Source organism: Tachypleus tridentatus, chromosome 10 (genome assembly GCF_004210375.1).
Source record: "Tachypleus tridentatus isolate NWPU-2018 chromosome 10, ASM421037v1, whole genome shotgun sequence".
In the NCBI taxonomy this organism is placed as follows: Eukaryota; Metazoa; Arthropoda; class Merostomata; order Xiphosura; family Limulidae; genus Tachypleus; species Tachypleus tridentatus.
Window position 1 is genome coordinate 9,356,299 of NC_134834.1, and position 11,204 is coordinate 9,367,502.

Here is an 11,204-nt window from a genome sequence, read left to right on the forward strand (position 1 = left end):
TTAAAACTAAGTAGTAAAGATAACGTTCTTTATTCACTGTGAACATTTAATCAAGTTAAAACTAAGTAGTAAAGGTAACGATTTTTATTCACTGTAAACATTTAATCAAGTTAAAACTAAGTAGTAAAGGTAACGATCTTTATTCACTGTGGACATTTAATCAAGTTAAAACAGAATAGTAAAGGTAACGTTCTTTATTCACTGTAGACATTTAATCAAGTTAAAACTAAGTAGTAAAGATAACGTTCTTTATTCACTGTGAACATTTAATCAAGTTAAAACTAAGTAGTAAAGGTAACGATTTTTATTCACTGTAAACATTTAATCAAGTTAAAACTAAGTAGTAAAGGTAACGTTCTTTATCCACTGTGAACATTTAATCAAGTTAAAACTAAGTAGTAAAGGTAACGTTCTTTATTCACTGTGAACATTTAATCAAGTTAAAACTAAGTAGTAAAGATAACGTTCTTTATTCACTGTGGACCTTTAATCAAGTTAAAACTAAGTAGTAAACATAACGTTCTTTATTCACTGTGGACATTTAATCAAGTTAAAACTAAGTAGTAAAGATAACGTTCTTTATCCACTGTGAACATTTAATCAAGTTAAAACTAAGTAGTAAAGGTAACGTTGTTTTTTCACTGTGAACATTTAATCAAGTTAAAACTAAGTAGTAAAGGTAACGTTCTTTATTCACTGTGGACATTTAATCAAGTTAAAACTAAGTAGTAAAGACAACGTTCTTTATTCACTGTGAGCATTTAATCAAGTTAAAACTAAGTAGTAAAGATAACGTTCTTTATCCACTGTGAACATTTAATCAAGTTAAAACTAAGTAGTAAAGGTAACGTTCTTTATTCACTGTGGACATTTAATCAAGTTAAAACAGAGTAGTAAAGTTAACGTTTTTTATTCATTGTGAACATTTAATCAAGTTAAAACTAAGTAGTAAAGGTAACGTTCTTTATCCACTGTGAACATTTAATCAAGTTAAAACTAAGTAGCAAGGACAACGTTTTTTATTCACTTGAGCATTTAATCAAGTTAAAACTAAGTAGTAAAGGTAACGATCTTTATTCACTGTGGACATTTAATCAAGTTAAAACAGAATAGTAAAGGTAACGTTCTTTATTCACTGTAGACATTTAATCAAGTTAAAACTAAGTAGTAAAGGTAACGTTCTTTATTCACTGTGAACATTTAATCAAGTTAAAACTAAGTAGTAAAAATAACGTTCTTTATTCACTGTGGACATTTAATCAAGTTAAAACTAAGTAGTAAAGATAACGTTCTTTATTCACTGTGAACATTTAATCAAGTTAAAACTAAGTAGTAAAGGTAACGATTTTTATTCACTGTAAACATTTAATCAAGTTAAAACTAAGTAGTAAAGGTAACGTTCTTTATTCACTGTGAACATTTAATCAAGTTAAAACTAAGTAGTAAAGGTAACGTTCTTTATTCACTGTGGACATTTAATCAAGTTAAAACTAAGTAGTAAAGGTAACGATTTTTATTCACTGTAAACATTTAATCAAGTTAAAACTAAGTAGTAAAGGTAACGTTCTTTATTCACTGTGAACATTTAATCAAGTTAAAACTAAGTAGTAAAGGTAACGTTCTTTATTCACTGTGGACATTTAATCAAGTTAAAACTAAGTAGTAAAGGTAACGATCTTTATTCACTGTGGACATTTAATCAAGTTAAAACAGAGTAGTAAAGATAACGTTCTTTATTCACTGTGAACATTTAATCAAGTTAAAACTAAGTAGTAAAGGTAACGATCTTTATTCACTGTGGACATTTAATCATGTTAAAACTAAGTAGTAAAGATAACGTTCTTTATTCACTGTGGACATTTAATGAAGTTAAAACTAAGTAGTAAAGATAACGTTCTTTATTCACTGTAGACATTTAATCAAGTTAAAACTAAGTAGTAAAGATAACGTTCTTTATTCACTGTGGACATTTAATCAAGTTAAAACAGAGTAGTAAAGTTAACGTTCTTTATTCACTGTAGACATTTAATCAAGTTAAAACTAAGTAGTAAAGGTAACGTTCTTTATTCACTGTGAACATTTAATCAAGTTAAAACTAAGTAGTAAAGGTAACGATCTTTATTCACTGTGGACATTTAATCAAGTTAAAACAGAGTAGTAAAGATAACGTTCTTTATTCACTGTGAACATTTAATCAAGTTAAAACTAAGTAGTAAAGGTAACGATCTTTATTCACTGTGGACATTTAATCAAGTTAAAACTAATTAGTAAAGATAACGTTCTTTATTCACTGTGAACATTTAATCAAGTTAAAACTAAGTAGTAAAAATAACGATCTTTATTCACTGTGGACATTTAATCAAGTTAAAACAGAGTAGTAAAGATAACGTTCTTTATTCACTGTGAACATTTAATCAAGTTAAAACTAAGTAGTAAAGGTAACGATCTTTATTCACTGTGAACATTTAATCAAGTTAAAACTAAGTAGTAAAGGTAACGATCTTTATTCACTGTGGACATTTAATCAAGTTAAAACTAAGTAGTAAAGGTAACGTTCTTTATTCACTGTGGACATTTAATCAAGTTAAAACTAAGTAGTAAAGGTAACGTTTTTTATTCACTGTGAACATTTAATCAAGTTAAAACTAAGTAGTAAAGATAACGTTCTTTATCCACTGTGAACATTTAATCAAGTTAAAACTAAGTAGTAAAGGTAACGATCTTTATTCACTGTGGACATTTAATCAAGTTAAAACTAATTAGTAAAGATAACGTTCTTTATTCACTGTGAACATTTAATCAAGTTAAAACTAAGTAGTAAAGGTAACGATCTTTATTCACTGTGGACATTTAATCAAGTTAAAACAGAGTAGTAAAGATAACGATATTTATTCACTGTAGACATTTAATCAAGTTAAAACTAAGTAGTAAACATAACGTTCTTTATTCACTGTGGACATTTAATCAAGTTAAAACTAAGTAGTAAAGATAACGTTCTTTATCCACTGTGAACATTTAATCAAGTTAAAACTAAGTAGTAAAGGTAACGTTGTTTTTTCACTGTGAACATTTAATCAAGTTAAAACTAAGTAGTAAAGGTAACGTTCTTTATTCATTGTGGACATTTAATCAAGTTAAAACTAAGTAGTAAAGATAACGTTCTTTATCCACTGTGAACATTTAATCAAGTTAAAACTAAGTAGTAAAGGTAACGTTCTTTATTCACTGTGGACATTTAATCAAGTTAAAACAGAGTAGTAAAGTTAACGTTTTTTATTCATTGTGAACATTTAATCAAGTTAAAACTAAGTAGTAAAGGTAACGTTCTTTATCCACTGTGAACATTTAATCAAGTTAAAACTAAGTAGCAAAGACAACGTTTTTTATTCACTTGAGCATTTAATCAAGTTAAAACTAAGTAGTAAAGGTAACGATCTTTATTCACTGTGGACATTTAATCAAGTTAAAACAGAATAGTAAAGGTAACGTTCTTTATTCACTGTAGACATTTAATCAAGTTAAAACTAAGTAGTAAAGATAACGTTCTTTATTCACTGTGAACATTTAATCAAGTTAAAACTAAGTAGTAAAGGTAACGATTTTTATTCACTGTAAACATTTAATCAAGTTAAAACTAAGTAGTAAAGGTAACGTTCTTTATCCACTGTGAACATTTAATCAAGTTAAAACTAAGTAGTAAAGGTAACGTTCTTTATTCACTGTGAACATTTAATCAAGTTAAAACTAAGTAGTAAAGATAACGTTCTTTATTCACTGTGGACCTTTAATCAAGTAAAAACTATGTAGTAAAGATAACGTTCTTTATTCACTGTAGACATTTAATCAAGTTAAAACTAAGTAGTAAACATAACGTTCTTTATTCACTGTGGACATTTAATCAAGTTAAAACTAAGTAGTAAAGATAACGTTCTTTATCCACTGTGAACATTTAATCAAGTTAAAACTAAGTAGTAAAGGTAACGTTGTTTTTTCACTGTGAACATTTAATCAAGTTAAAACTAAGTAGTAAAGGTAACGTTCTTTATTCACTGTGGACATTTAATCAAGTTAAAACTAAGTAGTAAAGACAACGTTCTTTATTCACTGTGAGCATTTAATCAAGTTAAAACTATGTAGTAAAGATAACGTTCTTTATCCACTGTGAACATTTAATCAAGTTAAAACTAAGTAGTAAAGGTAACGTTCTTTATTCACTGTGGACATTTAATCAAGTTAAAACAGAGTAGTAAAGTTAACGTTTTTTATTCATTGTGAACATTTAATCAAGTTAAAACTAAGTAGTAAAGATAACGTTCTTTATCCACTGTGAACATTTAATCAAGTTAAAACTAAGTAGTAAAGGTAACGATCTTTATTCACTGTGGACATTTAATCAAGTTAAAACTAATTAGTAAAGATAACGTTCTTTATTCACTGTGAACATTTAATCAAGTTAAAACTAAGTAGTAAAGGTAACGATCTTTATTCACTGTGGACATTTAATCAAGTTAAAACAGAGTAGTAAAGATAACGATATTTATTCACTGTGGACATTTAATCAAGTTAAAACTAAGTAGTAAAGACAACGTTCTTTATTCACTGTGGACATTTAATCAAGTTAAAATTAAGTAGTAAAGGTAACGTTTTTTATTCACTGTAGACATTTAATCAAGTTAAAACTAAGTAGTAAAGGTAACGTTCTTTATTCACTGTGAACATTTAATCAAGTTAAAACTAAGTAGTAAAGGTAACGTTCTTTATTCACTGTGAACATTTAATCAAGTTAAAACTAAGTAGTAAAGATAACGTTCTTTATTCACTGTGGACCTTTAATCAAGTTAAAACTATGTAGTAAAGATAACGTTCTTTATTCACTGTAGACATTTAATCAAGTTAAAACTAAGTAGTAAACATAACGTTCTTTATTCACTGTGGACATTTAATCAAGTTAAAACTAAGTAGTAAAGATAACGTTCTTTATCCACTGTGAACATTTAATCAAGTTAAAACTAAGTAGTAAAGGTAACGTTGTTTTTTCACTGTGAACATTTAATCAAGTTAAAACTAAGTAGTAAAGGTAACGTTCTTTATTCACTGTGGACATTTAATCAAGTTAAAACTAAGTAGTAAAGACAACGTTCTTTATTCACTGTGAGCATTTAATCAAGTTAAAACTAAGTAGTAAAGATAACGTTCTTTATCCACTGTGAACATTTAATCAAGTTAAAACTAAGTAGTAAAGGTAACGTTCTTTATTCACTGTGGACATTTAATCAAGTTAAAACAGAGTAGTAAAGTTAACGTTTTTATTCATTGTGAACATTTAATCAAGTTAAAACTAAGTAGTAAAGGTAACGTTCTTTATCCACTGTGAACATTTAATCAAGTTAAAACTAAGTAGCAAAGACAACGTTTTTTATTCACTTGAGCATTTAATCAAGTTAAAACTAAGTAGTAAAGGTAACGATCTTTATTCACTGTGGACATTTAATCAAGTTAAAACAGAATAGTAAAGGTAACGTTCTTTATTCACTGTAGACATTTAAACAAGTTAAAACTAAGTAGTAAAGATAACGTTCTTTATTCACTGTGAACATTTAATCAAGTTAAAACTAAGTAGTAAAGGTAACGATTTTTATTCACTGTAAACATTTAATCAAGTTAAAACTAAGTAGTAAAGGTAACGTTCTTTATTCACTGTGAACATTTAATCAAGTTAAAACTAAGTAGTAAAGGTAACGTTCTTTATTCACTGTGGACATTTAATCAAGTTAAAACTAAGTAGTAAAGATAACGTTCTTTATTCACTGTGAACATTTAATCAAGTTAAAACTAAGTAGTAAAGACAACGTTCTTTATTCACTTGAGCATTTAATCAAGTTAAAACTAAGTAGTAAAGGTAACGATCTTTATTCACTGTGGACATTTAATGAAGTTAAAACTAAGTAGTAAAGGTAACGTTCTTTATTCACTGTGGACATTTAATCAAGTTAAAACTAAGTAGTAAAGGTAACGTTTTTTATTCACTGTGGACATTAAATCAAGTTAAAACTAAGTAGTAAAGGTAACGATTTTTATTCACTGTGGACATTTAATCAAGTTAAAACTAAGTAGTAAAGGTAACGTTTTTTATTCACTGTGGACATTAAATCAAGTTAAAACTAAGTAGTAAAGGTAACGATTTTTATTCACTGTGGACATTTAATCAAGTTAAAACTAAGTAGTAAAGGTAACGTTCTTTATTCACTGTGGACATTTAATCAAGTTAAAACTAAGTAGTAAAGGTAACGATCTTTATTCACTGTGGACATTTAATCAAGTTAAAACTAAGTAGTCAAGGTAACGTTTCAATCCTTTAAGATGGGTTCAAACGAAAACCAAAACTTAGATAAACCTACACTGAGCTGCTCCTGTTCACAAACATCAGTTTCTTACTGCACAATATACCAAGTATAGAGGGCACTAGTAACGCAGCCTTAAGAAGTAGCGTTTCTGAGAAGAAAAGTGTCGAATGAAGTTACTTGTTATATATATATATATATATTGTATTTTACAAACCGTTTTTGTAGTCGCTTCTAGTGGCTTTTGCGAGCGAAAAGAGTCATTACATGTACATTCTGGGTTTGTTCCCTGAATAACTGGTTGTCGTTAGAACTAAATACGAAGGAACGCCCTCAGTTGCTTCTCTAAACTAAATATAGAACCGACTCGAGCAGAGAACACTCCACGCCATTATCTTGGGAGTTTCGTACGTCTCTCTCGCAGTAGTGTTTATTCTCGTGGTTTTGTTTCACTAAATCTCGTGTCACGTGTACAAATAAAATTTACCGATTGAAACAGACATCGTTTATGGAGCAAAACAAAATATCGTTTGCAGCTTATAAGTGTGAAAAATTCACACACACCATTCCACAGGAGGATAGCTATTGTTTTTCAGACGAAAAACTTGTGTGTGAAAATCTCATGGTGTTAGCCATTATAGTGTCTATTTATTATCGTTCCGAAGTTTAAAAAATAAGTGTATATTTTGTGTTCGCCATTTCAGAATATTCTGTACCATTCTGATACCCAGAAGTTTAAGAAATAGTTTCCTGTTTTCGTTATTTCAGACGTTTTCTGTTATTCAGATATCCATATGGGCCGATGTTCTGTGGTATTGGCAACAAATTGATGTCAAGAAAAAATAGAGAACTATATTGAACTGCGGAGGAAGATCCACGACAAGTTTCAGTTAACTCTGATATCGAGCTTTTCCTGTTTCTAAACACTGCGATACAAGAATATATGATATTAACCAAACAGGACAGTATCGAGATGGTGTAGCAGAGAAGTCGATTTTCTATCAAGAGACAGAGAATGTATCCAACTATAAATTGGAATACAAGAAATAAACATATTTTTTTACCTTGGTTGTATCACTGTATAAAAGTGTTTCTTCTTTGGCCCTTATGTGCCTCTGTAGAGAGCTAAGAAGCTGTCGCCATGTTAGATGTCATTCGGAGCTTGAAGAGCTTACTGAAGACAAGCCGAGTGAGGATAGACAACACTGTATTTCGACTCCATTACACTGTTACTGTGATTGTATTGTTAATGTTCACCATTCTAGTATCTATGAAACAATATGTTGGAGATCCCATCGACTGTCTGAGAAGCCGGGAAATAACGGATTCCTATGTGAACACATACTGTTGGATTCACACCACTTTTACAATGCCCAACGCCTATAACAAGAAGGTGGGGAAGGAAATTCCCTATCCAGGAATCGGTTCCAATACTGACTCCATGGAGGAACTGAAGTACCACAAGTACTACCAGTGGGTGTGTTTCATGCTGTTCTTCCAGGCCGCCCTCTTCTACATTCCACGCTGGCTATGGAAGCTGTGGGAAGGAGGAAAAATCCAGGCTCTGATGATGGATCTGGACGTCGGGATGTGTGGAGAGACAGAAAAGAAACAAAAGAAGAGACTGTTGGTTGACTATCTGGCCTCCAGCCAGGGCCACCACGACTGGTATGCTGCCCGTTACTTCATCTGTGAAACTCTGGCCTTCGCCAATGTTGTCGGTCAGATGTTTCTCATGGACAAGTTTTTTGATGGCGAGTTTCTGACTTATGGTCTGGACGTGATCCGGTTCTCCGAGATGGATCAAGAAGACCGGATAGATCCCATGATCCGGATTTTTCCTCGCGTGGCTAAGTGTAAACTGTTTAAATATGGTGCTTCTGGTAACTTGGAAACTCATGATGCTCTGTGTCTGCTTCCTCTGAACATCGTGAACGAGAAGGTTTACATTGCCTTGTGGTTCTGGTTCATCGTCCTGGCTGCACTCACCGGTATGGTGCTGGTGTGTCGAACAATTCTGGTCGCCTTTCCTCCTGTGAGGGTTTACTATCTCAATCTCCGCTTCCGGACTGTCCACCTGGACCACCTACACAATGTGATCCGAAGGGGATCACTAGGAGACTGGTTCCTAATTTACATGCTTGGTCAGAACGTTGATCCTACGATATTTAAGGAGATTGTAGCAGATATGGCCAATCGCTTAACGACGGCTCCTAAGGAATCAACGGCATAGCCACAAGTCCGTAAACGTTTTTTGGAGTTTAATTTGATATATAAGATAATTTTTATTTCAATAGAGAGTGTTATAAATAGACTTTTACTGTACTCCTGCATTTGTTGTACTATTCGTCTAAGATTTACATATTTGAGGTTTCTTAGTCTGTTTGTTATCAATTGAATTAAACAAAAACTAAATAATTTTTGTTTTAAAGTTAGTGAGTGTTTGAATTAGACAACAGAGGGAGCTGTGTTAACCAATCAAATCACTAAACAAATATGACAAACTTGTTTGTAATATCACGTTTTCTGACTCGGACACCAGAAGAAAGGTCAGTGTTTGTTTGAAGCTAAGCACAAATCTACAAAAGCGGCTGGCTATTTGTGCTAAGCTAAGCACAAATCTACAAAAGAGGCTGGCTATGTGTGCTAAGCTAAGCACAAATCTACAAAAGAGGCTGGCTATGTGTGCTAAGCTAAGCACAAATCTACAAAAGCGGCTGGCTATGTGTGCTAAGCTAAGCACAAATCTACAAAAGCGGCTGGCTATTTGTGCTAAGCTAAGCACAAATCTACAAAAGAGGCTGGCTATGTGTGCTAAGCTAAGCACAAATCTACAAAAGAGGCTGGCTATGTGTGCTAAGCTAAGCACAACTCTACAAAAGAGGCTGGCTATGTGTGCTAAGCTAAGCACAAATCTACAAAAGAGGCTGGCTATGTGTGCTAAGCTAAGCACAAATCTACAAAAGAGGCTGGCTATTTGTGCTAAGCTAAGCACAAATCTACAAAAGCGGCTGGCTATGTGTGCTAAGCTAAGCACAACTCTACAAAAGAGGCTGGCTATGTGTGCTAAGCTAAGCACAAATCTACAAAAGCGGCTGGCTATGTGTGCTAAGCTAAGCACAAATCTACAAAAGAGGCTGGCTATGTGTGCTCTGCCAACCATGAGTATCGAAAACGCCTTCTAGCGTCGTAACTCCACAGACACAGCAATGTTCTACTGTGTGGAGAGTAGAGAGGACGAACAATAAAGAATAAGACGAATGGCACGTGCGTGAAAGGTTTGTTTGTTTTGGAATTTCGCACAAAGCTACTCGAGGGCTATCTGTGCTAGCCGTCCCTAATTTAGCAGTGTAAGACTAGAGGGAAGGCAGCTAGTCATCACCACCCACCGCCAACTCTTGGGCTACTCTTTTACCAACGAATAGTGGGATTGACCGTCACATTATACGCCCCCACGCCTGGGAGGGCGAGCATGTTTAGCGCGACGCGGGCGCGAACCCGCGACCCTCGGATTACGAGTCGCACGCCTTACGCGCTAGGCCATGCCGGGCGCGTGAAAGGTTTTCTCGGTTGCGACTGTTAGGACAAGTACGGGCAGAAAGTGCTGGAGTAATGTAAAAATGGGTTACTTAGTTCATTCCTATCACGACTATTCTGGATATTTCACAGAAAGTGCTGGAGTAATGTAAAAATGGGTTACTTAGTTCATTCCTATCACGACTATTCTGGATATTTCACAGAAAGTGCTGAAGTAATGTAAAAATGGGTTACTTAGTTCATTCCTATCACGACTATTCTGGGTATTTCACAGAATATCTTGGTTTGTCTGACATCGCAATATCCAAAATCTGTATATCAGCGTACACTTCTAACCGTATAAAGTGTATCAGCGTACACTTCTAACCGTATAAAGTGTATCAACGTACAGTTCCAACCGTATAAAGTGTATCAACGTACACTTCTAACCGTATAAAGTGTATCAACGTACAGTTCCAACCGTATAAAGTGTATCAACGTACAGTTCCAACCGTATAAAGTGTATCAACGTACACTTCTAACCGTATAAAGTGTATCAACGTACACTTCTAACCGTATAAAGTGTATCAACGTACAGTTCCAACCGTATAAAGTGTATCAACGTACAGTTCCAACCGTATAAAGTGTATCAACGTACACTTCTAACCGTATAAAGTGTATCAACGTACACTTCTAACCGTATAAAGTGTATCAACGTACAGTTCCAACCGTAAGCTCTTTTAATCAACAACGTAGAAACCGACTATTTTTTGCAACAATTGATATGTTCGTGTAATGGGTATTGTTATAGCAAACACATACCATCCAGTGACTCAGCTTATAACACTACAAATCGACTTCCAATACTCCTGAAGTAAACAGCACAGAAAGCCAATTGTAAAGTACCTTTGTTCGTGTAAAATTAAATATGACGTTTCACTTAAGTGTAAAATTAAATGTGACGTTTCACTTAAGTGTAAAATTAAATATGATTTTTTACTTAAATATAAAATTAAATATGAATTTTTACCTAAATGTAAAATTAAATACGACTGGTAAATAGGGTAAATTGACTCCTACCTAACTTTGACAGTTACAGAACATCTGTATTTTAGGGTAATGGGCTTGTAATTTATACGCCACGTTGTTCCAAATGGTTGGATTTCATAAGCGATAAGTTTGTGCTCACAACACTGAATGTTAAGAACTGACGAAACAAAATGTGTGACGTCACTCGTTTTATATGTAAGATACCCATAATCTCCCAATAATAATTAGCAGGATTAATTGATGGTATTTTAAAACAAATCCTCAGATTCCTTCCTCATGTACTTCGTAAGTCTGGCT

General features: G+C 32.9%; 1 pseudogene; it reads left to right on the forward strand.

Annotated features, from left to right (window-relative positions):
• Positions 1–6,579: 6,579 nt before the first annotated feature.
• On the forward strand, positions 6,580–8,703 carry LOC143228002 (innexin shaking-B pseudogene; annotated as a pseudogene).
• Positions 8,704–11,204: the final 2,501 nt, after the last annotated feature.